At 33.3% G+C, this 17,977-nt stretch overlaps 1 pseudogene; it reads left to right on the top strand.

The window, feature by feature from the left end:
• LOC127546749 (hepatitis A virus cellular receptor 1 homolog) overlaps positions 1–16,947 on the top strand; it is a 40,232-nt pseudogene extending 23,285 nt beyond the window's left edge.
• The last annotated feature ends 1,030 nt before the right edge of the window (positions 16,948–17,977 follow it).

Genomic DNA, 17,977 nt, shown 5'->3' with positions numbered 1-17,977 from the left:
ACTTGACCAGGATCATATAGCTAATTAGGCTTAAAGTTGAATTTGATTTTGACTCCAAGACTAGTGCTCTATCCACTGGGTCACCTACCTTCCTTTAAGGAAGTTTTTTTTTTTTTTATTCCTTCTAAAGAAGCTTTCCTTTATATAAATCCACCCTTTTATAAATGCCATCTGGGGCAGTTAGATGGCAGGGAGGTCCTGTAGTCAGGAGGAATTGAATTCAAACCAATCTCAGTCACTTAATATTTACTAGCTATGTGACAGTCACTTAACCCCAATTGCCTTGCCAAAAAAAAAAATAACATCTATTCTAATTTTTTTTTCTGTGGCTACACTAAAATACCTTAGAGGTCATGAACTCCTCATTTCATAGATATGGTGAAGAAATTGTTCTTCATACAGGAGAAAAGACTTCTCCATCCCTATAAGTACCAGCACTATCATTTGGCTTGCATTCTGTCACTGATCTTTGTATTATTCACCCTTTTGTATTAATAATTTGCATTATTGAAGTTCACTGATTTTTTTTATATTATGCTCCTTGCCCTAAACTTTTGTTTGGCCATTTCTCACAATTTCCCCCAACTCATGTTTTTGTCTACTTCTGTCTCTGAGGCTTCATTCTTGTCGTGAAAGTTTTATTTCTAATACTAGTCAGCATTGTTACTGCTCTACTTCCTCTTATCTGAGAAGAGGAAACTTTAAGTATAGGAGCAATGGAGAGTTTAATACAATTGAAGTTAGCATTCTTCAGAACATCCCCTATGTGGAGACGAGATATTACATTGCCAAAACTATCTTTAGAGAAGAGAATGTATTTTCTTTTTTTCTTTTTTGTCTTCTGGAATCATTGTGTTGATTAGATTTTTTTTAAAATAACTTTTTATTGACAGAACTCATGCCAAGGTAATTTTTTACAGCATTATCCCTTGCACTCACTTCTGTTCCGATTTTTCCCCTCCCTCCCGCCACTCTCTCCCCCAGATGGCAAGCAGTCCTTTACATGTTGAATAGGTTACAGTATATTCTAGATACAATATATGTGTGCAGAACTGAACAGTTTTCTTTTTCTTTTTCTTTTTTTTTTTTTTAATAACTTTTTATTGATAGAATGCATGCCAGGGTAATTTTTTACAGCATTATCCCTTGCATTCACTTCTGTTTCGATTTTTCCCCTCCCTCTCTCCACCCCTTCCCCCAGATGGCAAGCAGTCCTTTACATGTTGAATGGGTTACAGTATATCCTAGATATGTGTGCAGAACCGAACCGTTTTCTTGTTGCACAGGGAGAATTGAATTCAGAAGGTATAAATAACCCGGGAAGAAAAACAAAAATGCAAGCAGTTTATATTCATTTCCCAGTGTTCTTTCTTTGGGTGTAGCTGCTTCTGTCCATCCTTGATCAATTGGAATTGAATTAGCTCTCTTTATCAAAGAGGAGAATGTATTTTCAATGAGATAAAATAGATTCTAAATACAGAGAAAAAATCTGGACAAATCTTTAGTAGGACCAACCAAGGCAGATCCCTCCAGAGCTAATTTTGACTTTTGATATGGATCTCAAAGCCCCTTATAAACATTAAAGACCTTTAATCATTTAGAAGTTGCCCATAATATCTTTGGAGGGCCAGAGGTATTTCAAACTGTTAGCCATTATAATCTAATGGAACATTTTTGAGTAGAGTATCTGCTCCAGGTAAAAAGAATTGGGGTACATTTCAGAAGGAAATGCAGTGAAGAATGATGGTTTTGAAATTATGTATGAGATAAATTATGTAATTTTTAAAAGTAAGCAATATGAAATGGAGATACATGGTTTCATAGATACAATACTTTTTGTGGTTTACCTTGTATAAGGAAGTTCTCTCTTCATATTTTAAGTTCAGGATAAAATTTTTTTTGAGAGTCAAAAAAAGGAATTTGGGTTATGACTTGTTTCAAATTTTTTTTTAATATTTTCCTATCCCATATAAATTTGTTAACATTCCTTTTTAAAAATTTGCGTTCCAAATCATTTCTCCCACGAACCTCTTCTACTCCTTGAGAAGGCCAGCAATATGTTATCGATTATACATGTGACATCATGCAAATTACATAGGACTAAAGAAAAAGTATAGAAAACCAAGAAAAATAAAGTAAAAAAAAGTTTTAAGTATGCACTCAGATTTTATCTGTTCTTCCTATGTCTTGGCTTCTTTATATTGGTCTGGATTTATGATTTCTTGTCACTGTTGCAGATCAGAGAAAGCATTGCTTTTTTGAGTCTATGGAATACTAATGGATATGTGGAGAGATTTCAGGGTATTCCTGAAATTGAATGGGAAAAATTACATATTTATTTTAATGCCGTTTTTTTAATTGGAATTTTGGCCACTAGATGACGCAGTGGATAGAGTATGGGGCTTAGAATCAGGAAGATTCACTTTTCGGAGTTCAAATCAATCATTAAGACACTAGCTTTGTAACTTAGGGCAAGTCACTTAACCCTGTTTGCTTCTGTTCCTCATTTGTAAAATGAATTGGAGAGAAACTGGCATTTTGTTCATTTAAAACATAATTCTGCTTATATGTCCATAGACTAAGTGTAGATGTGAGGTCCATGCCACCAGAATGGTAAAGATCTCTCTTAGAATGTTACTTGGGGCATTGAAACAGATTTATTCAAAGTTACACACTCTTAAGTGTGTGTCAGAGGAAGGACTTTAAACTAGATATGTCTTACTACAATCCTGGCCTTCAATCCAACCTGCTCAATTCCTCTCAGTATGGTTTATAGAACTATGAATTATTATTTTTTAAAGGTGGCTGAACATAGTAGGTTACTGATTTTTCTAATAATAATGACGACTTCTCAGTATTTACTTATTTATATATTACATGAAATTTAATGCAGAATTTAGAGAAGTCACTGTCATTTTTAGAAAATAATGAAATGGAAGATAAATAATAGCTTCTGTGACTGTGTACCTTTAGTAATTATCACACAAAAGGAAGTACCTTACTTTAATCCTTACTTGCTTTGATAGATTTCTTAGAGTAAGTGAGCTCAGAACTGAGATTTGTTATAGGAAGAAAGTACTTGGATAGATGTGTGATTGTTGTAGGCACAAGAGTGGGTAAGAACTCCATTAAATGAGGAAGTGGCTAAGAGATCAATACATTATTTGCAAAGTCAAGAATTGGTCATTAAGACCAGAGTCAATTGACTTTTGATGCTTTTCTAGTTTTCATTGACCTAAGAAAAGCTGCCTCCCAATAGAAGGTAGTAGAGGCAGTCTGTGGCTTAATTAATCCTTGTTTTTAATGTTTGTTTTAACACCAGCCAGTACTGTTACTGCTCTAACAAACTTCACTTCCACTCACCCAATGCTGACAACCCTAGCATCTTCTACTTCTACTTATCCAATGTTGACAACCACCAAAGACCAAAACTCAGGTAATGTCTCTGTGTTTTAAGATTATGTGACTTTTGGTGAGAGAAAGATTTTCTGTATTGGAGCAATCAATATACAAGTGCAACTGAGATTTGAGATAGAATGAAGTAGGTTGGGAACTGATTAAAAATGTGATTTTTATATAAGGGGTTTCCAAAGAGTGGTAAGAGTGGTAAGAAGGTTAAGAATGTTGGCAGCCCTAATTCTAAAGGCCCTCTAGTTGGAGCATTTCAAATTGAAACAAGAAGTTGTCATGTAGTTAAGACTTCCTTCAGAGGAATAGCAGAAGGAAGACAAATTATGATATAGTAAAAATCTCACAGAAATAAAAATAATAATCTAATATATAAACTATTTCTAGCTTAATGAGAGATGTCGAAACTGAAATAGTTCTCTCATGTCCTCTGACATGTCAGCTTCTCCCAAGACAATTTGAAGTAACCCTTACAGGAATCCTGAACAAGGAAAAGATCATATGTTGAAATTATTTTAAAAATCTCTCCTGGCTTCTAATTCCAGACAAAATCCCACTTGCATGAAGTCTTTTCTTATACCCCTTATTGCTAGTGCCTTCCCTCTGTCAATTGTCTCCAATATATCCTGTATTTATCTTGCTTCAATATTGTAATTTTGCACCCTTTCTTAGGCTAAGACCTTCTCTAAGAAAAGTTTGTTTGGTGTGTGTGTGTGTGTGTGTGTGTGTGTGTGTGTGTGTATGTATGTGTTTTGCTTTGCTTTCATATTCCTTGGGGCTTAAATGGGTTGCAAGAAGAATCAATTAAATATAGAGTGAAGGGAGTCTATCAAGCTGAAAGCCAAGATATGTCCAGGCTACAGAGAAAGGGATCATTGATGTAAAGGCATGACAAGGAAAGAAAATCATAAAGGAGAAAGGTAATTGGGGAGGGAAGTGGAAAAAGCAAATTAGAGAAATCTAAAGGGAAGTAATATCTAGAATGGAAAAAAGATATATAAGGAACTTAATGAGCTTGAATTCTCCCAGAGATAAAGAGGAAGCAGAAGAGGGCACAAACTACAGGACAAAGAACATTTATTCTTTAATTTGATGAGATACTGTTTGTAAAGTGCTTAGCACAGTACTTGGCACATAGGTGTTTATACCCTTCCTCCCTTAGGAAATTGAGATTCAGATTCTTACTTTGTTCCTGCTTCCCTGTATACTTCTGAGTTAAGTCATGTAACCTTTCTGGACCTCTATTTTCATATCCCTAAAATGAGGTCTGTTCCAGTTTTGCAGAGTTAAGAAATAAAGCCTAGAGTCAGGATCAGCAAAGAAAGTGATAGAAAGGAAAAAAAAAAAAGTGATAGAAAGGCCAGGTCCACGAATGTGGTTCTCATTTGCCATCTGAAATAGCTCCTGGAAGAAGGGAAGTGGGAAAATTGAATTTGAAAAAGGGTATGGGGTATGGGGGAGTGGAAATCAGTATGTAACTTAAAAAGGAAAAGAAAGGACAGTGACAAAAGCCCTTGCTTACTTCATTGTTGAAAAGAGCCAAGTCCCTCGCAAAATCTTTCTGTACTGTATACAATATTCTCTTGGTTCTGCTCACTTCACTCAGTATCAATTCATATAAATCTTTCCAGGCTTTTCTGAAATCAGCCTGCTCATAATTTCTTATAGAATGGTAATGTTCCATTACATTCATATGTCATAGTTTATTCATCCATTCCCCAACTGATGAGCATCCACTCAATTTCCAGTTTCTTGCTTCTGAAAAGGGCTGCTGCACATTTTTGCACTGGGAGAACTTTTTCCTCTTTTCTGCTCTCTTTGGGAATACAGACTCAGTAGAGCCACTGTTAGGTCAGACTAGGCACAAATTGATAGCTGTTTGGTCATATAATAGAGGAAAAGATTAGAAAGGAAGGTCTACCTGACTGGGTTCAGAAAGAGTTGACCTTTTTATGGATGGTTGCAGCAAAGAGATAACCTAAGTAAAAGAAAAGGCAGAGTGTAAGATTAGAAAAGAGGAGATAGGGAGCTGTAGAGAAATGAGTCATGACTTTCTGAATGATGGAGAGGAGAGTATGGAGTGGGGGAGATACATACTAGTGCCTTTGAGGAAGATGGAAAAGATAGAGAGATGAATTTGGGAGACATTCCTTGGGCTATAACACTCTTCCTTGTCAGATTATTTTTTATTTATTTATTTTTTCATCTTGTTTGTTTTTTCTGGTAGTTTCTTCCACTCCTGTTTTGGACATAGTGATAACCAGACCCTCAAAAACATCAAATGGAAAAAACTGGACACAGCCTGAAATCGCAATTGGTAATGATTTCTCTCCTCATATTATTTATATAAAATAAGATAAACTAAAGTTTAGTCTGAACATTTATATAGAGTTCAGCTACTTATGTTTATATATAGGTACATACAAATGAGTGATTAATATGATTCCATTCACATGAGTTTTGTGGATTATCCTAGAGTTTTGGATGGAATAGGGTAGAGGAATGGGATGCAATAAAGCCCAGTATAAAAATACAGATGTTATATAAAATAAGTTGTACTATTAACCTCATTTTATAGAGGGGAAAGGTGAGTTTTAGAGGAATTAAGTAATTTGTCTAAGGTTAGCATATCTACTTTTAACAATATAACACATTTCTTTTCAAAGTGTTTTAATTTAAGAGGTATATTCCAATTTGGGGGGCATTTTTTATTCACACTAATAATAAACACAGAATAATGTTTATTCTGAGTTGCATTATTCTGTACTTTGCATATGCTCTTGGCAATTTTCCCCTGAAGTTTTATTGATGGCTTTTGGATTGGTGTGAAAATTGTGGTTAACTCGAGTGTGATTGTTAGCATTTGTCCTAATTTTATGGTCATCTCTTCTTACTCTATATTCATCCAGAGTTATGCTTCTTTCTTTTCTTTCTAGTTACTCTGAATATGTAAGTAGAAAGCCAAGAGTTCTTATCTAACCTAGTTGATGTTTCCTTTCTTTCAGGAGTGAATGATACGGTGACAGGGACTTCAGAAAGCCACCAGGGTGAACATCAAATGGTAGGTGAATAGTTTCCCCACCTCCAAACTGTAATCATCAGTCAGTTTCTACAATATCTAAAGGATTTCCTACAAATAAATTGAATATAGAGAATCGTTCCTGGAGAAGCAACTCATTCAGTAACATTCTCATGACTCACAATGAAAATAAAGCTAAAGCTCATTGGGGACCCTACTGGGATCTTCGAAGTTAATCATCTGAATGCTTGTCAGATTGTAGTCCTTTTGATTTATCTTTTTTGGCCCTTTGACCATTTCAAATGAATGAATTTCTTTTATTTCTATCACTAAATTCTTCAAGAATTTGAGTTCTCTTCTGTTGCCCCTAGAATACAATCATTTGTTTGTATTAGTGCCAGAATATAGTAATCAGTAATGTATAATGATGACCTTGAATCATCAAGAACAGATTAAATTATTAAACGATTCATCATTTTTTGGTGTATGATATCAGAAATTTAGAGCTGGAGGGCATCTTAAAAGTCACCTAATTCAAACTTTTCCTTTTATAGATGAAGAAACTAAAGCCAGAGATATTATATTACTTGCTCAAAGTCACACAGATCACACAGGTGACAGTCAGGATTTGAACTCAGAGCTTCTGATTCTAGACTCTACCACTCTGTGCATTCACAGAGGTAACTACAAAAACCTGTTTAAGAACATTTCTCTAAAATTTTTTTAAAAAAAAATTATTATAAAATTGATAAATATCCAACTTGATAAATATCAACAGATACAACATTCACTCATACAAAAGACCATGAGATCTGTGTACTACGTACAACTTTTTGGGGAAAATTTCAAATTTATCATGGTAGTTCCAATAATGTTCTGCTTGTTTGTGTAATTTTTCAGATGTTTCTTCTATTTTTAATTTGTAATTCTTTTTAGCATTAAGATCATTATCTAATAACTTTCTCCATCCCCACAAAAGTTCAGGTATGGTCACATGACAAATTCCCATGTTGGCCATGTCTGAAAATAGCTTTCTAATTTTGTCCCACTTATCCTTTGCCTCTCTACCAAAAGATCTCCCCTTTTCATTTTATCATTCTCATCGCAATTTCTACACTCCACTTCTTTTGGAAATATTAGAAAAGAAAAGCAAGGAATCCCAAAATGTCATGGGAATATCTATCTATCTATCTATCTTTAATACTGTATAGTCATATTTCTTCCCCTACAATTTATTGCTTAACTTGATACCCAAGACCGTTAGCAATCTGATTCTTTTTTCCAGTATTATCACCTACTATTTCCTTTTTGTAACCTGTATTCTAGACAGACTGGCCTTGTAAACTTTTTTTTGAATATTTTCAGCACTTTTTCTGCATATATATCATTGTTCATGTCATATCATTATTTCTGGGATGTTTCTCCCTTTTAAAACTCAGTCCCTATCTTATCTCCATTAGTTGAAATCTTTGCCATCCTTTTAGGCCCTGTCAAAATGCTATCTTCCATGTGGCCTTTCTTGTTTTCTATCATATCTGATTCTCAGGCAAAAGTGACCCCTTCCTCCTTTGAACTCTCACAATATTTTTCTTGTATCTCTTTTATATACTATAAAGCATTTAGCAGAGTGTCTGGCACATAGTAGCCACAGTATAAAGGCTTATTATTCTCTTCCTTTTCCCATCTATTAAGTATTTATTTGACCTAGACAACTAGTTCCCTCACTTCCTAGAAGTTAGAGGGAGAAGAAATGGAAGTAGTTTCAGATTTTATATTCTTGGGCTCAAAGATCATTACAGGTGATGACTGCAGACATAAAATTAAAAGACATTTGCTCCTTGGAAGGAAAGCTATGGCAAAATATGTAAAGCATACTAAAAAACAGACATTATCTTTCTGAGAAAGGTTCATATAGTCAAAACTATGATTTTTGAAGTAGCAATATATATCTATGAGAATGAAACTATAAGAAAAACCGAGTATCACAGAATCAACACTTTTGAATTGTACTGAGGAAGACTTTTGTGACTTTTGTGAGTTCCTTAAATAGCAAGAAGATGAAAGATGAAAGCAGTCAAAACTTTTATTTCAGTTTATTTACTGGAAGATCAAATACTGAAGCTTAACTATTTTGGTCATAAAATAAGGAGACAGGATTCATTGGAAAAGACCCTTGATATTGGGAAAGATTGAAGGCAAAGGTATGTCAGTGGATGAGATGGATGGTATTATGGAAACAAGGAACATGAACTTGGACAGACTTTAAGAGATAAATGGAGTATAGAAGGATCTGGCATACTATGGTTAATAGGTTAATAGGATCTTGAACAAATGGACACAACTGAGTAACAGCTATCCTAGATTGTAAGCTCTTTAAGGAAAGGAGTCATGTTTTAATTACCTTTGTGATCAACAATTATGCAAGATCTTAAAAAATAACCTCTATATCTTACATACCTATGGCATCACATGAGAAGAAATGGAGTAACCATTGGTAAATTTGGTATGGCTTTTTGCAGTGATATTTGGTTTGGTTATTGGGTTATCCCAAATCTTAAAAAGAGCAATACTTTCATGCTTTTAAAAAAGATAATTAATTTTGTTTCTAATTCCCATCCATCCTCCTTGTCTGCCAATTTCACTTATTTATATAATTAACTCTTGGTGTTGAGTTCTCCTTTTGGCAAATGAAGTTAATATTACTATTTACCTCTAATTCCAATACCCCCAATTTTATTCTTATCCTTAGTATGTATTTGATAACTATTTATTGGGATTTAACAAATGTCATCTTAGAAATTACAGACATGAAGTTTGTTTTATGAACTAGAATTTTGGATTTGGAATAACTTTAGAGAAAGTTTTTGCTTTCCCTATTTCCAATTATTTTACAGATTTGGAAACATGAGACTAAGCAATTCTAATGAACAATTATCCTAGGCAATGCTTTCTAGGTATTTCACCAATATTTTATTTTTTATATCTTTGTGTCTCATAGGACATCCTAAATGATCAAGTGGCAACCACTAATAAGGGTATATATATTGGAGTTGGTGTCTTTGTAGGAGTGGTTCTCATTGTGATTCTACTTGTCTTTGTTTTGAAACGTAAGTTATTTCCAAGTTTTTGACAATTATGTAGAAACCTTTAATATCTAGAAGGACAGCTTATTGAAAGAATAAAAGACTTTGATTTTTTATACCAAGGATTATATCAAGGCATATGTCTTCTACCTTATGAGATGATTCTTTGTAAATTTAGTATAAAATTTCTGATAGAATTACTGTTGTGGCATTACATTTGGAGAGTGGTCACAATCAATAGTTGGAAATTACATAAATCAAATCAATTATTTGAAAAGTAATGATAATAGTGTACCTCAATATGCTATAATTTTGTTTCTAATTTTATCATTAACTTCTTTTTGGGGGTAGAGTCAAGATGGTAAAATGAAAGGTGATTATCACTGTTAAACTTCTTTCAAAACATCTTCTACAAAATGACCAGAAAAAAAGGCCAAACAAAATTCTGAGCAGGAAAAGCCAAGAAAAGTCACAACTTAGAAAGATAAGGGAAAAAAAGCCTGTGGACACTGTGGTGGAAACTGGCTGAGAATATGATGCTATAGAAGTGCACAAGCTGTGCGTTGTGGCTCCAGTGGCATTGGCAGTGGGGAGAAGGGTATAGTCATTGTGCACTATGATCAAGTTGGATTTATACCAAAAATGCATAATAGGTTCAGTATAAGGAAAATAATAAATCCAACAAATCTCAAAATTATATAAAAAATGCAGAAGAAACTTGATGAAATATAATACTTATTCCTATTAAAAGACACCAAATGCATAGGAATAAAAAGAGCTTTTGCTAAAATAAGTATTAATTATCTAAAACTAAGAGCAAGAATCACTTGTAAAGGGGATAAGCTGGAAGCCTTACTGATAAGATTAAGGATAAAGCAAGTTATCCATTTTTCAGTATTGTATTATATATGCTATCCAAAGCAATCATAAAATGAAGGAATAAATATAGGTTATGAGGCAACAAAGCTGTCACTTTTGTAGATGATATAAAGGTATACTTAGAGAACCTTAGAGAGTCCATGAAAAATTGGCAAATTATATAAATAGCAAATTATATAAATAAAGTCACAGAAATCATCAGCATTTCTAGATATTACTAATAAAACCCAGAAGTAGGAGATGGAAAGAGAAATTCCCTTTAAAATAATTGCAGACAGTAGAAAATGCTTAGGAGTTTGCCTGTAAAGACATACATAGGAATTATATGGACATAATTATATAATACTTTCCCACACAAAGATAGAGCTAAATAATTGAAGAAATATTAATTGCTCATTTGTACATCAATCCAATATAATAATTATGAAGTCATCTAAATTAATTTACTTATTCAGTTACATAGCAATCAAATTGACAAAGAATTATTTTATATAGCTAGTAAAATAACAATTCATTTAGCGGAATAAAAGGTCAAGAATATTGAGGATGTTGATGAAAAAAATAAATGGCATCTATCAGTGTGAAGTACTATGCTACAAAAGTGATAATAGCAAAATAATTTGGTGCAAGAAAGGAAATAGTGGTTGATCAACAGAATAGATTATGTATACAACATATGGTAACAAGTGAACATACTAAGTAATATTTGATGAGCTCAAAGATTATGTCTTTTTGTCTGAGAAACTGAGAAAAATTGCTGAGAAAATATGAAAGTAACCTTGTAGAAACTATGCATAATCCAACATTTTATACCACATATTAAAATAAGGTGAAAATTAGTAAATGATTTTGACATAAAGGGTGATATAATAATCAAATTAGAGAAGTGCAGAAAAAAGTTGCTTGATATATTGGTATATTGATAAGAGTTCATTACCAATAATAGATGAAAGATTTGTAGGAGGTACAGTGGATACTATACTTTTGATTACATTAAATAAATGTGCACAAACAACAAATGTAGCCAAAATTAGAAGAAAAACAACTGGAAAAAATTACAATGAGTTTCTTTGATAAAGGTCTCCTTTCTGAAAATATGGGGAATTGAAACAAATTCATTATTAATTTGGTAGTCATTCTCCAATTAATAAGGATATGAAGCCAAAACTATCAATAATCAAATAAAAGATAGTCTCAATAATTAATTAGATAAGTGAAAATTAAAACAACTCTAGATACCACCTCAACTAATAGATTGGTTAAGAAAAGGAAAATGACAAATGCTGGATGGGGAGGGGGCGGGATATAAGCAAATAGATACAATAATGAATTTCTGGTGAAGATATGAAATAGTTCAACCATTCTAGAAAACAATATGGAGTTATGCTCAAAGGTATACTGCTACTAGGTTAATACTCTAGATACTAAAAAAAAAATAAGAAAAGGATTGCTATGTATGAAAAGGATTGCTATGTATATATATATATATATATCAACTTTTTTGTAGTGTCAAAAGAATCGGAAACTGAGAGGATGCTTATCAATTAGGGAATGACTGAACAAGTTAATGGTATATGACTGTGGGGACATACTATTGTGCCATAAGAAATGATGAAGGGAATAGCTGAAGTGAAGATTCCCATGAACTAAGTGTAGCAAAACCAGGAGAACAAAATATACAAATGCACTATTATAATGGTGATCAATTGTGAAAGACTTAGTTATACTGATCAATAGAATGATCTGTGACAATTCCAAAGGATTCATAATGAAAAATGTTATCTACCTTTCAGATAAAGAACTGATAGACTCTTGGGTAAAGAATGAAACTTTTTATTTTTATTTTTATTCACAAAATTATTAATGGGGAAGTAGAGTGGATAGTATTTCTTGCCTTCTCAATGAGTGAGGAAAGAGATGGAGGAGAAACAAAATTTGAAACTGAAAACAAACATAAAAAACATAAATGTATTTCTCCCAATGATAGGGAAAGATCATATACAGATGCTGATTAAAAACAAAACAAAACAAAAAACTCCCAACAACAACAATTTGTTGAATAGCTCTTGAATTGCATTGGCCAATGAGAAAGTTGATATGCATACCTAATCTGAAAGAATTTTGAATAAAATTATGATAAACTTAGTTTTTCTATGGAACTACATAGTTTGGGTTATAAAATGGGATTTTAAGAGTTTAATCTAGGGTTCTCTAAGCAGCTGGGGAATCCTAGATTAAGAGACCAATTGGTCTTGAAGCTTTAGTAGATTGCAGGAGCTTTAGCTGTGTAAGTGGATGGCATACCCTTCCTCTTTGACTTATACTTTTTGATGGTCAAAATGTGGCATATTGGAAAAAGTACTGGATTGGGAATTAGGAAGTCTGGACTGGAATCTTAATTTAGGTTCTAAATACCTGCAACTCTGAGAAAGTCAACTGACTTCTGTTTTATCATGCTTTATCCTCTGTAAAACAAGAAGATTTGAATAACTTAGCTAAGTTCATGTCTATCTTAAAGCTATGATCCCATGATACTATAGAATATTGTGTACAATGTAGCTGTTGTTCAGACAAGTAGATGTATTCTGTGGGAGTTTTTGTGGAAAGAAACAAGAAATATTAGGGTGTGCTGGTGCTAACTAATAGCTTTGGAGGGGAGAGCAAAGGCAAGAAATATAGCCAGGACACACTTTTTTTTAAACTTTATTTTTTAAAAAGCTTTTTATTTTCAAAACATATGCATAGATAGTTTTCAACATTCACCCTTGAAAAATCTTGTGCTCTATTTTTTTTCTCCCTGCACTCTTCCCTAGATAGCTAGTAATCCAATATATGTTAAATATGTGCAATTTTTCTATAAATATTTGCACAAATATCATGCTGCTCAAGAAAAATCATATTAAAAGGGGAAAAATGAGAAAGAAAACAAATTGCAAGCAAATAACAACAACAAAAAAGTGAAAATACTATGTTGTGATCCACACTCAGTCCCCACACTCTTCTCTCTGAGTGCAAATGGCTCTGTCCATCACATGACTATTGGAACTGGCCTGAATCACCTTGCTGTTGAAAAGAAACATGTCCATCAGAACTGATCATCATATAATATTGTTTCTGCTGTGTACAATGTTCTTTTGGTTCTACTTCCTTCACTTAGCATCAGTTCATTTAAGTCTCTCCAGACCTTTCTGAAATTTTTCTGCTGATAGTTTCTTATAGAACAATTATATTCCATAACTTTAATACATCATCACTTATTCAGCCATTCTCCAACTGATGGACATCCACTCAGTTCAGGACGTACTTTAAGTTCATTCTGCATCATTAATACTTTAAATTTAGATAGTCAACAAAATAATAAACAAATCTTTATTTAGAATGTTTGCTGATTTCTGAAGTGTGAATGATGACATCAAAGTTTAATAATGGGGCTCCAAACTATTCTAACTGGTTCAACAGAACCCTGAGAATAAGGCATCTTCCCTAGATGGCAAGCAGTCCTATATATGTTAGATATATTGCAGTATATCCTAGATACAGAATATTAATTTTCCCCTCCCTCTTCTACCAAAAGAGAAAGTAAGCAATATGATAGCCATCATATATATGGGGAATCTGGAGAAGGAATTGACAAATCACTTAGTATCTTTGCCAAAAAAAAAAAAAACAAAAAAAAAACAAAACAAAACAAAACAAAAAATTCAAACGAAGTCACATTAAGACTGAAGTGATAAACAACCACCACAGCATACATGTGAAGTAATCAAAGACACTCCATGTTGGAACTGTTGTAAAAGAAAGCACACCAAAAAAGCAAGAAAATAAGAAAAGTTAAAACAACAACTATATAGGGCATCTTAATCTTATGTATTCCATCTTAGAATACATGTTTTCTGAAAATAAAATACAAATGGTTAGAAAAGAAGTCAATTACATTGAAATGAAGTTATAGAAATAAAACCTAGAACCCAAATTTTAAACCAACAGCTCATAGAATCAGGCTAACAATTCCTTATTCTAATCTAATGTTTTCATTTTATAGATGAATGTGCTAGGATTTACAGATATTGTTCAAGGCATTAATGACAGGTCCAAAATGCAAATGACTCCTAATGCAATTGTATGAAGGTATATCATGAGGGTTTAATCTTGAACTCTTATTTTGTAAGCTTTGCTGACACGTTCAATTTTCCACCTTTTGGATTTTGACACTTGCTTCCCCCCATTTTCTTCTTACCTAGGATATTTCTATAACAGAAAGAATGGGCATGGTTTAAGGTAAGCCTCAGGCATTGTTCTGAATACATATATTACTCAAGATAGAGTTGCCTCTGGAAGAAATGGAACAGCCCATATTCCTTCTTAATTATTTCTTACATTTCTATCTTAAGTGAAAATTGAATATCAGTCTTCCTTGTTCTTCCTCCTTTCTGTGCACCCCACCTCCCCTCACCTACAGAGTAAATATCCTAACTCATCCTTGCATGTCTTTTCTCATGCCCATCCCTATTTTAGTAATTTTCACTAGCTTCTTCATTTCTCTGGAACACTGTCAGAACTGTCATAGGATTAACCAAGCAGTTGCTGTTTGCTCGAAGGAGTATAATTGAATCTCTTTGCCTACTTGGTGATGGGGTGAGAAATTGAATTAAATGCTCTGGTCTCTATAGTTGGTCAAATTGGAATGGCCTAGAGCCAGGTTTCTATGGAGCCAAAATGAGCAGGCAAGAGCTAGATTGTGTGCCTGCAACTCAAGATATTTTGTTGAATGGAAGAGTAGGGATCTGTTTGGGTGGATTTATATCTGGTACTTTTTTAGATTTTAGAGTAGCTTTCATGTTGGGTTGGCACATGTGACTGCTTTTACTCACAGGTGTTATCTCTACCTGAGAAGAGCAATTGCAAAAATAAACTGAATTCTTGTGGATACAAATAATTTTCCTAAGAGTTTCAGGGCCTTCTAACTCCAATTAAAAAAAAACAAAACCCAATTTAAGTACCTTTGATTAATTTTTTGCTCCTGTTTTGATATTAACTTTTTTGGGTGACAACTTGGAGATAGGGCATAGTTCCCATAGCTGTCAATGCTTCTATTCCTGTTCAGCTTCTGAAGTTTGTTTTTAATTCATTTGTGGGGAGAGTTAAGGGCATATTTTTGGATTCATCTTGAATCGGCTCCTTTTTCCCAAAATGAACTTACCATTTTCTTATTGGCACACCATTCTCCCAATGGAATACAAGCTTTTTGGGGAGCAAGTATTATTTCATTTAGGCTTTGTATCCCTATGATCTTATGTATTGCAGTTCATGATGCTCACAATTAGTACTTAATAAATGTTCTATAGATTTGATTATTTTTGAAAAAAAATGATCAATCTTCTTATCATAACATCACTTTCATTTCTGAGTCTGTTCTTTTTTTTTATCAGAACAAGAAAATGAGATGACCAAATAACCTGTGAAATGATTTTTTCCTCTTTTTTTGATATATATAAATTAATTAACTGTGCTACCTCCTTTTTTGTTTTTACAAAGGAATATTTGTGAGTAGTACATTTAGCTACACTTTTTTCCTTTTATGAAGATTGATATTATTCAATTCTCTGACAGTGTGTCTATCTCTGATTCTTGATCAACACTTTCACATTTAGAATATGAAAATTAAAGTTCATATTCTAAAAATTGATCCTTAGACTCTTTCACCTCTTTTCTACTCCTTTGTCATGATCACTGAAAGTGGGAAGGACCACACAGGACAGAAAACACTATACAATTCTTTGTTTCATGGGTTGCCATAGCCAAAAGATTTTTCTCTGTGGGGCTAGACGCTTGACCACATTGTCTTAATTTCCAAATAAATTCTCTTTTCCTCTACCCAGAAATCCAGCTTTGGTAACAAAGACCAATAAGAAAGGGGAAAAAAAAGAAAAATCCATTTAGGAAAACTAAGTGGATTGGTTGCTTTCTAACAAGTGGTTTAAAAAAAATAAACCAAAAAACTCCACCTATCCTTTAAGTGTTCTGAATTTAAAGGGAATTTTCAACTAGGGGTTTTAGGTAGCTTGTATTTTAGATGATATTCTTGTTACACTAATTTCTTATTCATCATTTACTTTTCTCTTTCTGTAGTCTGACTTTTTTGGCGCATGGTAGAAACAGAATTGAGAAGACTACCACTGAAGATATCAACCATGCAGTGGACAATGTCTATGAAATTGAAGATAATGGTTTCACTTTTGAAAAGGATGATACCCGTATTGTACAAACATGCAATGAGAAACAATAACCTCCCAAAATTTGGCCATAACATCCTGAATTGACAGTTTTTCTGACTTTTTCCTTATTACTTTCTTTCAAGCTCATGGACTACTCCTAGGTGTTATCTCTACCTGACAGGAGCAATTGCAAAAATAAATGGTGAACTCTGGAGATGATAAAACTAACTTGATACCAAACAAGGGCACATTTATCAGACTACTAATTGTGCCAGAAAGATTGGGGATTATATCTGGCACTGATTCTCCTAAGCTATGCCATTTTGTGGCATGTTTGAACATAGAAAAGTTAGGATTTCTGGAGAGTAGCACAATCACTGTAGCTTTCACAGTAAAACAAGTAAAAGGGTAGTTTTGTTTTTGTTAATTCCAATTGCTACATTTCTCCTTAAGTTCTCATGTAGGCAGCTGGTTTTATTTCCTCTATAATTTTTTTTTTTTAAGCACAGGTAGATCCAATTTCCTTTCTTGCTTTTGCAAATGTGGCTTGTTGCCAACTTATTTCCTGGGATCTGGGAGAGCTCATTTTCATAATTACAGTGCCCTTCCTAGATTATGCTACAGTATATGCAAAGGCATTTTATTAATAAGTGGTAGATATTGCTTGGAAATGAGAACATGAATCCAATGTAGAGAAATTGCAACTGTCTCGGCCTTCTGCTGCCACAAATTGACATAAGATACATAAGTCTGGGCCATGGAAAGAAAAACTACTTTGGAAAACTGCAGTGAATGAGGTGTCCAATAGGAAAAGATTTTAAAGAAAGAAACAGAAGCTATTGCTGTTTGAGATATCCTACTTTAGAGTGACACATTGTTTCCATCTTTACCTAACAAATTCAAACTTAAAGATGCAATGATTAATGGGAAAAGACCAGTTTGTTGATTTTTCTTTTGTGACTAACATTATGGGAAATCTGCTATTTCTTCCTCAAAAGCTCAATTAGGCTTTTTTGTTTCACAAAGATATTATTATGATTGTTCTAACCAATGATTTAAAACAAGAACTTTTTTTTTCTCTTTTCAAGTATTCAGAACATTTTGAAAATTGAGATCACCTGCTAGGTACCTATACCAATAATTTGAAGTAGAATGAATTTCCATTCTGAATTACCATTCAGAATTTTGTAATGTATGGTTGTCCTAATTTTAAACTGGAAATTTATAGCAACTTTTGGAAGAGATTTCAGTGGTGGTGACTGCTCCACTAAGAAAGGGGGCTGGCTTTAAGATTCTAATGATGGCCAGGATATAACACATCCTAAAATAGTACTAGAAAGATCATAAGTTGAGGAAATCAGATCCCCATTATA

The sequence above is a fragment of the Antechinus flavipes genome, chromosome 2 (genome assembly GCF_016432865.1).
Source record: "Antechinus flavipes isolate AdamAnt ecotype Samford, QLD, Australia chromosome 2, AdamAnt_v2, whole genome shotgun sequence".
NCBI classification, from domain to species: Eukaryota; Metazoa; Chordata; class Mammalia; order Dasyuromorphia; family Dasyuridae; genus Antechinus; species Antechinus flavipes.
The sequence above is the reverse complement of the archived record's forward strand: the minus strand, read 5'-3'. Positions and strand labels throughout refer to the sequence as shown.